Here is an 11,569-nt window from a genome sequence, read left to right on the forward strand (position 1 = left end):
GTTAATCTGTGCTAACCTGAACGGAAGGTTAGTTCGGGTTAGCATATTTAATTGATGTTTTAGGAATGATGGGATGAAATTTTCAGTTCGTCACAGTATCAAAGAGTCAATATCCAACCATATATTTGTTTTCCTTATTTCCAACTTCTGAAGTTATTGACAGTTTTTTTAATATACTTTTACTTATATAACATGGCTAGCACGTACATGCACGGAACTTTCAATGTTCTCTATAATTTTATTGTCAGTAATTAAAACAATTTTATAAGCCACTTAGGGAATATTCAATATTGCCCAAATTTCTTCCGAAACCTCGTACATAATTTCAACCGCACAATTTAATATAAGTATTTCATTAACTTAGTTCAAATAATTCTGATAACCACTAGATTCCTGGTGAAAATCAGTTAATTTCACTTATTCTTTTAATTTTTTTACTTGAAGAATTTTTAGTCGAAGGAATCTATTCCAGTACTTATAATTTTTGAATTACCAGTGCTTATTCTATCGGTCTCTTTTTGCCCAACCATTAAGTTACGGGGATGTAAACACACCAATACGGGTTGTCAAGCGGTGCTGGGAGAGACAAACACACACACACACACATATATAAATATATATATAGCCTAGGGGAGACAATCCTTTTGTTGACATTGAGTAACGGGGTCCTTTCCTCCCCCCCCCCTTACTCTATACAGGCTATTCGTTAGAGCGGCCTTTAGTTAACAGTGTTTGGGATCTGATAATATGCCATAAAGCTAAGCCCTTTATGGATGTGAAACTTAAAGTAATCCCATAAACCGGACTTATCTAACTTTAATATATATACTCACTTATATTAAAGTAATAAAGTTAATGTCTGGTCACAGAGTGACCAATGGTTTCGCATCCACGAAGGCCGTAGCTTTGTGGACGACTCATCAGACTGTAGTCCGAAGACAAATTTGTCTGCAGCCTTCGTGGATGCGAAACCATAGACCAGACATTAACTTTATTACTCAACCTCATTCTGACCGTGGCCTCCTTTAATTCAACACGAAATCGTTATGGCCCCCATGCTAATTTAAGCTTTTATCTCCACTCTGTCCCTCAACTTAATGCATCTAAAGAAGTAGAAAGAAGCATTAAAAGTTGTAGTTTTGCATCAAATATCCACCCCACTTGTAAATAAAAAAAAAATAGTTGAATAAATATTTCACTTAAATAAATCTATTTACACTTACAAAGCAAAAAAATGTAACAATTTTAGTTTATATTGCTTGATTTCAATGGGATCCCTGTGACTGATGCAGAGTTACCAACTTGTCAATATTTGGTTTTAAAGCCATCAGTGAGAGGCGTAAATCTCCTCTTTCTTCTACGTCAAGGCAATTTCGAATCTTTGACAGCAGACACATCACCCAACTGAAACCTGACTCAACTAAATAAGATGTGGGAAAAACTAGTAAAAGCAACTTAACGTTTTTCCTAGGTAGTGGGTACTTTATAGAGATCTGTAGTAACGCTGTGTGCATGCGTAGTCTCACGCATGCGTGGAATTAAACATCCAGGCTTTCCAGCTTCATTCTGTCTCTTTCTTGCTGGCCAGCGATTGAGCAAGGACATGTCTAGCTGTCTCTCCATCTTTCGAACTCACGCTAGACAGCTCACATCAATATACCAACGCCCCAACAACCATGTTCTCACACACCGAAGACGTCTCAACAAACAAGATTAAAGATGTATATTTTCCACAATAAATAAATATTGTTTATGTTGATAGTTTGGAGTTCAGCGTTCCGTTCAATTCTTAATTTAATATAGGAAAGTCAGGTGTACATCTAATGATGTATAACCCACTTCCTATAAAGTGGTGACCCTGACGTGATTCAAACACGCAGCCCGCTGAGCTATTTAACACATTCCTATAAAGTGGTGACCCTCCGACGTGATTCAAACACGCAGCCCGCTGAGCTACAATAACAACTATTTCTATATAACTGATAACCAACATTCTTATAAAGTAGTGACCCCGAACCCACTTCCTATAGATCTCTTCATTCATCCACAGCTTCTGGCATCCTCCATATTTGAACCTTGTTTGAGCTGCTGTGTTATTTTGAAGTTGAATGAAGCTTTCTTGTATGTCAATATTGACTTCAGATGGATCAACAACAAAGGGATCCACAAACCATTATGGCACCATCATTTGGAGTGGATCAGAGAAGTGAATTTCTATATCATTATGTAACTGCTTCAAATGATCAACATAAACTGTTAAGTCATCATCAAGCAGCTCGGTGGATATGCGTGCTAAGGAAGGAAACTATGCAAATTCCCGTCTTCCAAGATTCATCCAGAATAACTTTTGTTTCCCATTGAAGGTTTTAATTTTCTCTTTGCAAGAAAACAGAGTGGAGTTATTTTCTTGAAGTTCTTTGTTAAAGACATTTAGCTTTTCAAGTATGTCAGACAAGTAAAAAATATCACTTTTTGCATCAACAAGTTTCTCTCCAAGTTCTATTTCACTCAAAAATGAGATAACAGTGTCTTCAAGTGCAACAAAGCAATGCAAGCAATTACTCTTGGATAGCCATCTGACTTCAGTATACAACACAAGTCGTTGAAATTCCTCGTTATTTTCACATAATTGGCGATCTTGCAATGCATTCTTTTATTATCAAGTTGACAGCTTTGATAACATTTATAAGTGCATCATTCAAACGTCCTGCTATGTGTCTGGCAACCAGATTTTGTTGATGAATACAGTGCACACAAAGCACATTAGGAAACCTAACAAATGCCATTAAAAAAAAGCAGAATGATCAGGTAGAGTTGATTCATCTATTTGAAGTGAGAACTCATTTACCCTAAGTTTTGAAACTAATTGGCTTTCAACATCAGCTGCCATTTCATCAATCCGTCATGATACTGATGAGTTGCTCAGAGGAATAGCACTAGTAACCTCTTGTGGACTCTGATCCATGACTGTTGAAAGCACTACAGCCAGTGCAGGCATGATCAAAGATTCACCAATGGTGTGAGGCTTACCAGCTTTTGCAATTAAATTTCCTATCTTGTAAGAAGCCAACATTCCTTTGTCTACTTTTGTTGTTTTTTGAGTGAACATTTGATCCACTGTCATCCTTCCTTGAAACTCATCACATAACCTTTTGAAGAAATCTAGTGGCTTGTCTTTCTTATCTCTATGTGCAGTCTCCAGATGTTTTTTTTTTCTTTTTTTAGTTTGCAGGGACGCATACTTTCATTTGATAACGAAGTCTTGTATAGCAGACCAATAGGCATGGTAGAATTTTGTGGAGATTTAATGAATCCATAAGCAAGATATACGGCAGAATATTGTCTACACTCTTTTTAGATGCACTTGCCATGTTTATCTGAAATAATAAACAAATATTTTCAAAAAAGTTGAATAAACAAGAAGTTAGTTTCGAGCATTTTCATCAAGGGTGAATACAGAGTAAGGTAAACCAACATACCTTTTTAGTCAAGAATAAAATTAGATCTAAAACCAAGTTTATAAAGTTAATACATTATGCAGTTAACTAAATCAAAGGCTATAATAATCAAGAAAAATAGATTAATATTTATGCTTATAAAAAGATAAAAATAACGACAAAAATTCATCATTCCCTTTTCAGTTGACAATCCAGAAAGAAAATTAATTTGATGAAAAGAAACTAAATTATAAAAGTGATAGCTAAAGCAAGCGAGCTGGTAAACTCATGGAGAAAATAGGGCTGATTTATTGTTGAATCAAACTCAAATTACCTAAAAGAGTTAGCAAAGTATATTGAAAATGTATTTTCTCTTTTAAAGAAAAATGATTTTAGAATATATTTTGTTATATTCGATTAAACATAGTTCAACATTAAATTTTACTCTAATTAAATTAAGTATAAAATGCTATTCAGTGACCAATTATTGAGTTATTAAATTGATTAATAATTTAATAGTTGTATAAAAGTGCATATAAGAATGATTTCATCTAGTTTTCTAATGAATTGTTTGTTTTGGGGGTACTCTAGGCCTCTCACCTCCCTCTTGATTCCCCATCTTAGTTTGAATACTTCTTAAAGCCCCTATTAATTATAGGTTTTTTGAAAATAAATCCTATACTCGTATATGAAGAAACAGTTTTCCTGGCGGCTTAGATTCAGTTTAAATGATTGATCAATGATTTAACTTGGTGGATTGATCTTTCCGCCCTCACCTCTGACAAAATGGACCTAGATGGAAAATTTATGATAATTAAAGTAACTTATAAAAACTTAAGTAAAATGATGTAACGATACAGAAAAATATAATTAAACAAGAAAGTACGGAATCAAGAGCAGAAGAAGAATGAGATAATCAGACAGAGAGAGAGAGAGAAAGAAGTGGTATAATTTGACAAAGCAAAAAAGAAAAATGAATCTTAAAGAGACTTGTGCGGATGTTAACCAGTTAGCATGGACATTGTTGACTGGATGGATTTTCCATGTCAATAATATTGAAGTGGAGTTTTGATTAATAACTGTGACTTTGCCTTCTGTGCTGTCCATTATATATGTATGTTTTGCAGCTTTAAAATTTTGGAGCAATTTGGTAAGATGCAATATGTAGCTGTTTATCCTTATGAACCAGACATACAACACTCAAAATCCAATATTCTAACATGTGTTATCTAGGTACATATATGAGTGTAATAGAAAATTAGTACATAATGATGATTCATCATAATTATAAATGCATATATATGTGTTTCTTATATGTATATGTGTAATGTGCATTTTACAAATAAAAATACATGCCTACATGTTACTATTTTATAATTTCCAAATTTTCTGTGGCCCCCACCCCCGTAGCATCCTGTGGCTCCCTATTTTTCAAACTTAGCTTTGTGGCCCCCAAGAAATTTTTCAGTATGGCTCCCGTTGAGAAACTCTGCTTTAGAGTGTGTTTCTTATTCAGATATACGATACATTGACTATATATATATAATCAACAATAAAATCTATATAGGATTTTATCAAGTAGCTAGCATGTAATAAACCATTTAGGTAAAATTATATACTTTATATGTATGTATGTATGTATGTATGTGAAGGCAGTAAACTTGATATTAGACGCAAAAGCCTATTCTACGTGAAGTTGTGATTCGCCAGATCCCATCGATCACGTTGGCAATATTCTTTCCTGGCGAAGTCGCGATTGGTCAGATTCGTTGATCATGTGGGCAACATTCAGCTAATCATGACATTCGGGCAAATGTTAAATATTCTCACCACAGATATGTTTACTTAACTTCATGAGCATGTGTAGCAAAACAAATTTAGCGATCGTGAAAAACTTTTCATGAATGTCACTTTGTGCGTCAATGACTGGTATTATGGAGAGATACTTGCATAGCAAGTGACTTGATCTGAGATCGTGTGCTGAACCAAAAATAATTGCAGCATAGAAGATGTTTATAAGCCATTTAAGAACACAGCACGAAGTTTTGTCATTGAACAAGTCGCGGTTTCAAAGTGGCGAAAATATTTTGACACAAATTAAATTTAAATGTTGAAGTGAATCTAAATTTAAATGTTGAAGTGAATACTTAGTGGCATTTCATCTCTGAGTTCAAATTCCGCCACGGTCGACTTTGAATTTCATCCTTAAATTTAGTGCTACTACAAGTTGAGCACTAGGATGAATGTAATCAATTATCCTCCACCCCAAAATTTCAAGCCTTGTGTTTATTGTACATAGAATATCTAATATATGTACAGTTTATGCAGTGAAAGTGCGTGATTTAGTAGTTAGGATATTCGGTTCACGATCGTAAAATTGCGAGTTCGATTCCTGGCGGTGAGTTTTGTCCTTGAGCAAGACACTTTATCTCACATTGCTCTAATTTAGTCGGAAATGAGATGCATCTGGGGACCAGTATAATCACATTCTGTGTCACGCTGAATCTCCTTGAAGACTACGTTAAAGGTACATGTGTTTGTGGAGTGTTCAACCACTCTCACGTCCGTAACCGACAGGATGTCAATTACGGTCTAAACATTAGTTATACCCCATACTGTATTTCCATAAAAATACGAATGTAACTAACGTCACTTCTAGTTTCTATCGCAATTTACTTTCAAGTTTTAGAACAATTTACTTTTACGTTTTAACGATGGTAAATTGTACGTTAACCGTTTCTACAACCACTTCAGGTTCTACATTAATCCTACATTACTACTTCAGGGTCTACATTAATCCTTACGTTCAGTCCTTCCTTCACAGAAAGTCGTCCCTCTGCAATTCCCATCCGGTACGTTTTTTTCTTTTGAGTTTTTTTCTTCTTTATTGTTTTAGGTTTTTTTTTTTTTTCATGCAGTTGTTGACTTACAACTAGTTTAAAAGCGATGTTAGCCATATTGATTTGGCCATGAGCACAGCCTCATCATCTTCAGTGTTTTGAATCAAAATATTGATTCACGAGACTGGCGCAATGCCACAAAGTTTAGAAGAGGTTATAATCGATTAAAACTATGCAACTACTTGACCCTTACTTTATTTTGACTCTGTAAAACAGTGGCGTAACGTGAAAATGTCATCTTCCATTTGTCAGCGTAAAATACCTTGGAAACTGCAAATATACATATAGGTGGACCGGCCGGCTTATGCCATCCGCACGGAAACGATACCACTGCCGTAAGGATCAAAAAACAAAGTTTATATCAGTAGGATTTGATCTTAAAAGGTAAAAGATTGTATCTAATTATCACAATGCATTTTGACTGGCACGATAATGGTATTTCGAATCGATGGTTCTCTGCGATATACACGACACCAGAATGGTAATTCAAGATGCATAACTCTGCATGGTATAATGCTAGAATTACCTCCCTTACAAGTGCTTTCTCTTTTATATTTTAATTTGAGTAAGAGGAACATATTTTTTTTATTATTAAGGCGATAAACTGGCAGAATCGTTCGCACGCTGAGCGAAATGCTTAGTAGTATTTCGTCCGTCTTTATGTTCTGAGTTCAAATTCTGCCGGACTCGACTTTGCCTTTCAACCTTTCCGGTTCAATAAAATAAGTTCCAGGTGGGTACTGGAGTCGATATAAGCGACTAACCTCAAATTTTAAGCCTTGTGCCTATAGTAGAAAGGATTGTTATTGTTATTATTATAGTTACGTCGATGTGATACATTGGCATTCGTAGCTAAAATATGGGTAGGAAGGTATTTTCAGAGGGTTTCTGTTTCGTAAAAAGAAGTAATTGAAGAATGGCGTATAGGAGACTTCGTAATAGTAAATATATGTAACGATAATAATTTGTGTAGTTACCAATTTTAACGGGTAAGATTGATTAGGTACACAATATTATGAAATGTCGGAATCAGCAGTTGTGACGATAAAAATTTGTTGTTATAATTACATGTTGTAAGATGCGAAAGATGGACAATGCATGAAGTTTTAAAGAAGTATTTATTTACCGTTACATTACAATACCTTGCCTCGACGGGCAGGTTATGACAAATCCAAAAGCATGGGAAGTAAAGTTTGTGCTTGTGTCCTCTTCATTGTTTAGTAGTAATTACGGAGAGGGATAGAATGATGTTGTAAGAGAATACAATTAGAGCTAGTGAGAGTTGTAGGGTGTCGGATGTTGTCTCACAGTTGCCTGACAGTAACTTCCTTTCTCCCTCTGACCAAGGTTCTACCTGGTCAGCCAGACTTCGTTCTCACTGAGTCGTCACCGACTGGTGACTAACTCTTTGCTTGCTGTTTATGCTTTTATAACTATCCAGAAGGATAAACATCATTGAGAACAATAGATTTAGTTGGTGGTCTTGTTATCTTAATTCTAGCTTTTCAGGGTTTAGAAGAGGTTAGAAAGGGTCAAGTGGTGAAGACATTATTTCGGCCTAGCTAAAGACATCTAGAATATGTAAAACTGCTGTCAGAGAAAAACCATTGTTCCACCGTGGAAAAAGTTCTGTTGCAGTGTTAATTTAAATTTGGCTATGGTGGATCGAATCCACTTCATGAATGCAAGATCCACTACATATATATATATTTCTGAGATCTTGCTCTTGAACGTAGAGAAAAAGGTATTGTTAGACTGTTTGTTGGTAGATCCTCACCATTTTCCTCAGGTTCCTAAAGTTACCTGCTTTTTTGTGAGGCACACAGTGGCAGCAGAGTTTGATACCATTAATGCTACGCTTAAACTCTAGCAAGTCAACACCTGCAGGAAAGACATGAGCAGGTAAAAGATTCCAAAGAGCCGATATTTTGAACAGAAAGGACTGGTCTAATGGTTGAGCAAGATCTAATGGTTCGACTCAAAACAGACGAGAGATAGAGAGACAAATAAGTCGAGTGTAAACGAGTAGTTGAAATATGTGACCACCTAGCGCCAAGGAGCAGAGGCTGTTATAGTAGTAATAGAAAAGACAGAAAAAACAGTACATCTGTAGGCTAGAGTGTGTCCATTATTGATTTAATACTTTCTCTGGATGAGATCCAGAATGTCTGTGTTCATAGCATCAGTACCATCCCTGAAGTGAACGCAGTACTACCTTGCGGGCCTCAACTAAGCCTTATAGGATGTCAATTGCAGCTGAAAGTTAACATATCTTCTGGCTATAAAGAGGAGATAGTCTTTGAGAGGCGATCCGATATATGCTTTTGCCAGGAGAGATCCTCGGTGATAGTGAGGCACAACATGTGTACTTGGAGTGACTGCACATGATTAGAGGGGGTGTGATGTGGTAGTCCTTTCTTGATATGAGTAGTACTTGAGTATTTTGGCTGTTAAAAGGGACGAGATTGGCATGACCCCCACTGAAAGATGCTCTCGAGATCTTTGTTTATTGAGTCAATGCATATTTTACGTGTGGATGCTACATGATTAGAAAAATTGCGGGAGGAATGAACGGTTGTGTCATTTATATAAGAGTGAGTGCTGCTGGATGTGGCGGTTTATCGCACAAAAGGATAAGAGCAGATATTGACCTACAACGGTTTAAATGAAACAAAAACGGTATCAATATCTTTTTCGGATGGCATTGTATATTGTTTTAGTGACATCATCGTGTTACATACGAAGGTAAACCTTGATGACATTTTGGGGCAGCTACTAATCGTGGATGGTTTACTGCCAATTCGAAGGTTTTGCAGTCTCTTATTCGTGACCTCCTTTATGCAGATGATTGCAACTTAGTTGCTCACACAGTTGAAGATATGCAAATTCTCATGGATCATATTTCTGCATTTTGCAAGACATTTGGACTCAACATTATCCTCGACAAGACTGTTGTAACGTTCCCGCCTGCGCCAGGGAACTTATATGTGAAACCATCTATCATAGTTAAAGGAACAGTACTGAGAGGGGTAGATAAGTTAGTCTCTGAGCAGCACACTTCTTGCTCCTTGGATGACAAAATATCTTTTAAGCTTCAGAAAGCAATTGATTCTTTCAGGGTTCTTGAGTCTGATGTTTGTTCCCAACATGACATCAAAAGGCAAACAAAAGTTGCTGTGTACCGTGCGTGTGAGCTGTCTATCAGTTATCAGTATATCTAGTGAGGTAACTTTTTTTTTTACACCAAACACCGGAAGGGACACAGCCTGCACTAATTGGTGCAACACAGCTAGATGCACAATATCCTACTTCTAAGGGATAGCTCCAGGATGGATCTAAACGATCGTCGTGCTGAATAAGGATTCGTACCTAATCTATCTTCCGTTTCCTTCATTAATTGTATGTGCGTGCGTGTGTGTCCTTGCCTGTGTTTGTCCCCCACCATCGCCTGATAACCGGTGTTGATGTGTTTACGTCCCCGTAACTTAGCGGTTCTGCAAAAAGTAATCCATAGAATAAGTAATAGGCTTTTAAAAATATATAAGTCGTGGGGTCGATTTGTTCGACTGAAACCCTTCAAGGCGATGTCCCAGTATGGCCGAAGTCAAATGACTGAAACAAATAAAAGATTTTTTAAAATCCACTCCCAGTCTTTGAACAGATTTCAACCGCAAGCATAATTTGCCTTCAAAATAAATTCAAGTATTCTGCTGATATTAACTTCATAGTTTATGCGTTCAATTGTGATGAGAAGAATTATCAAGAAACTGTAGAAACAAAATGGCAAGAAGGGAAATGGTAATCTTTTTTTTTATTACATACGCTAGCCAACACTAGTTAGTAGACCTAACACGCCGTCCGGTATCACACCACCACCTGACACCTACAAGCAGTTCCCAGCCTATTTCGGTTGACTTTCTTTTCCTAAACAAGATGATAACGGATCAATGTTGTCTAATAACAACTCATTGATGATCGATGAGACATATTATCAAAGGAATTCACCATGACCATCCCGATTTTTAAACAACACCTAGGACCACATTATCCTATGTGCCTCCCCCTTTCCAAGTTAGTAGGATGTGAATGAGGATGATTTGGCTGTCATTTCTAATAGCTGTATAGACCAAAGAGAGACTGCGAAAGACAAACAAATGTGTTGAGAAACATGTGAGTTCCGGTTTAGTTACTTATTTTAACTCCTACATTAAAGAGTTCCTTCTCCTTCTCAAACATCCCAACTTCGATTTTTCGCGTATGTTGTATTTATATTTATCTTCTCTAAACTATGTTGCTTCAGTTCTACAGTTTATAGACATTCTTGTTCTGCTGATAGAGCTGATTTAGTGTTGTTTGTTGTAGAACTATGATAACTGAATATGTACTGTGTAATCCTCAACAAAACATAAACAGTTTTCACTTACTGAAAATTTTATTTCTCTGTTTAATTTACTATAAGTATTATAATCATTTAAATCTACATATTACATATGGCAACTTAATTATAAGTTGCTAGTTTGTCGCTAATTAAACTTTTCACCCTTGATGTAAAATAAATTTATAACATTAGCCGGTTATTAAAATTTAAGCACATACTTTAAAGGAAATTTTAACTCGACAAAGATTGTAAACATCATGTAATGCAATATAGGTATGTGTGTGTGTGTGTGAAACCAGGGGTTTTCAAACCGGTACGCGAGATTAGTAAAATCACTGGAATATTGAAATAACCACAACCAGCTACTTTTCAATACTTTTCTATTTTTATAGAAAAATTTTGAAACTTCGTCAAATACAGTGAAAACGAAAGAATGCCGAAAGTCAAGACTTTCAAATGTAATTTCTGAATTTGACGGCATTATAAGACGCGTTTGTTTTTTTCTTTTTTCTTCCAAAAATATATCTCAGAAAAAATCAATCAGAGTCCCATATGTGAAGTCTTGTTACTGTAATCATTAAGGGTATTTTCATTATCGTGATTTCTTTATGTTCAGCGGTATGTTTGACAGAATATATACCATCATGTTTTCTGCTAAGGTACTTACGTAATGTACTGCGAAATTGCTTTCAAGAATATTACGTGTACTATAAACCTTGTTTTCCTGAATATGCGTTGCTGAAATTGGAGTGTGTCTTATATACACGTGTATCTTTTATACCATCAAGTACGGTGATGAATTATACATTGTCTGTCTGATGGTATCTATAAAATGCATGTTGGCAAGATTCATC

The 11,569-nt window shown here is 35.9% G+C and overlaps 1 protein-coding gene across 3 annotated transcripts in view; it reads left to right on the forward strand.

Moving 5' to 3' along the window:
- Positions 1 to 10,488: 10,488 nt before the first annotated feature.
- Positions 10,489 to 11,569, forward strand: part of LOC106882165 (PSME3-interacting protein) — a 21,920-nt gene continuing 20,839 nt past the window's right edge. The window contains exon 1 of one of the 3 annotated variants that reach the window (XM_014932745.1): positions 10,489 to 10,507. The gene's annotated coding sequence lies outside the window, so the exon portion shown is untranslated. Of the gene's footprint in view, positions 10,593 to 11,569 lie in introns of all 3 variants that reach the window. The other 2 variants (XM_014932743.2, XM_014932744.2) reach the window with 2 other exon arrangements.

This window comes from Octopus bimaculoides, chromosome 3 (assembly GCF_001194135.2).
Source record: "Octopus bimaculoides isolate UCB-OBI-ISO-001 chromosome 3, ASM119413v2, whole genome shotgun sequence".
Lineage (NCBI taxonomy): Eukaryota > Metazoa > Mollusca > Cephalopoda > Octopoda > Octopodidae > Octopus > Octopus bimaculoides.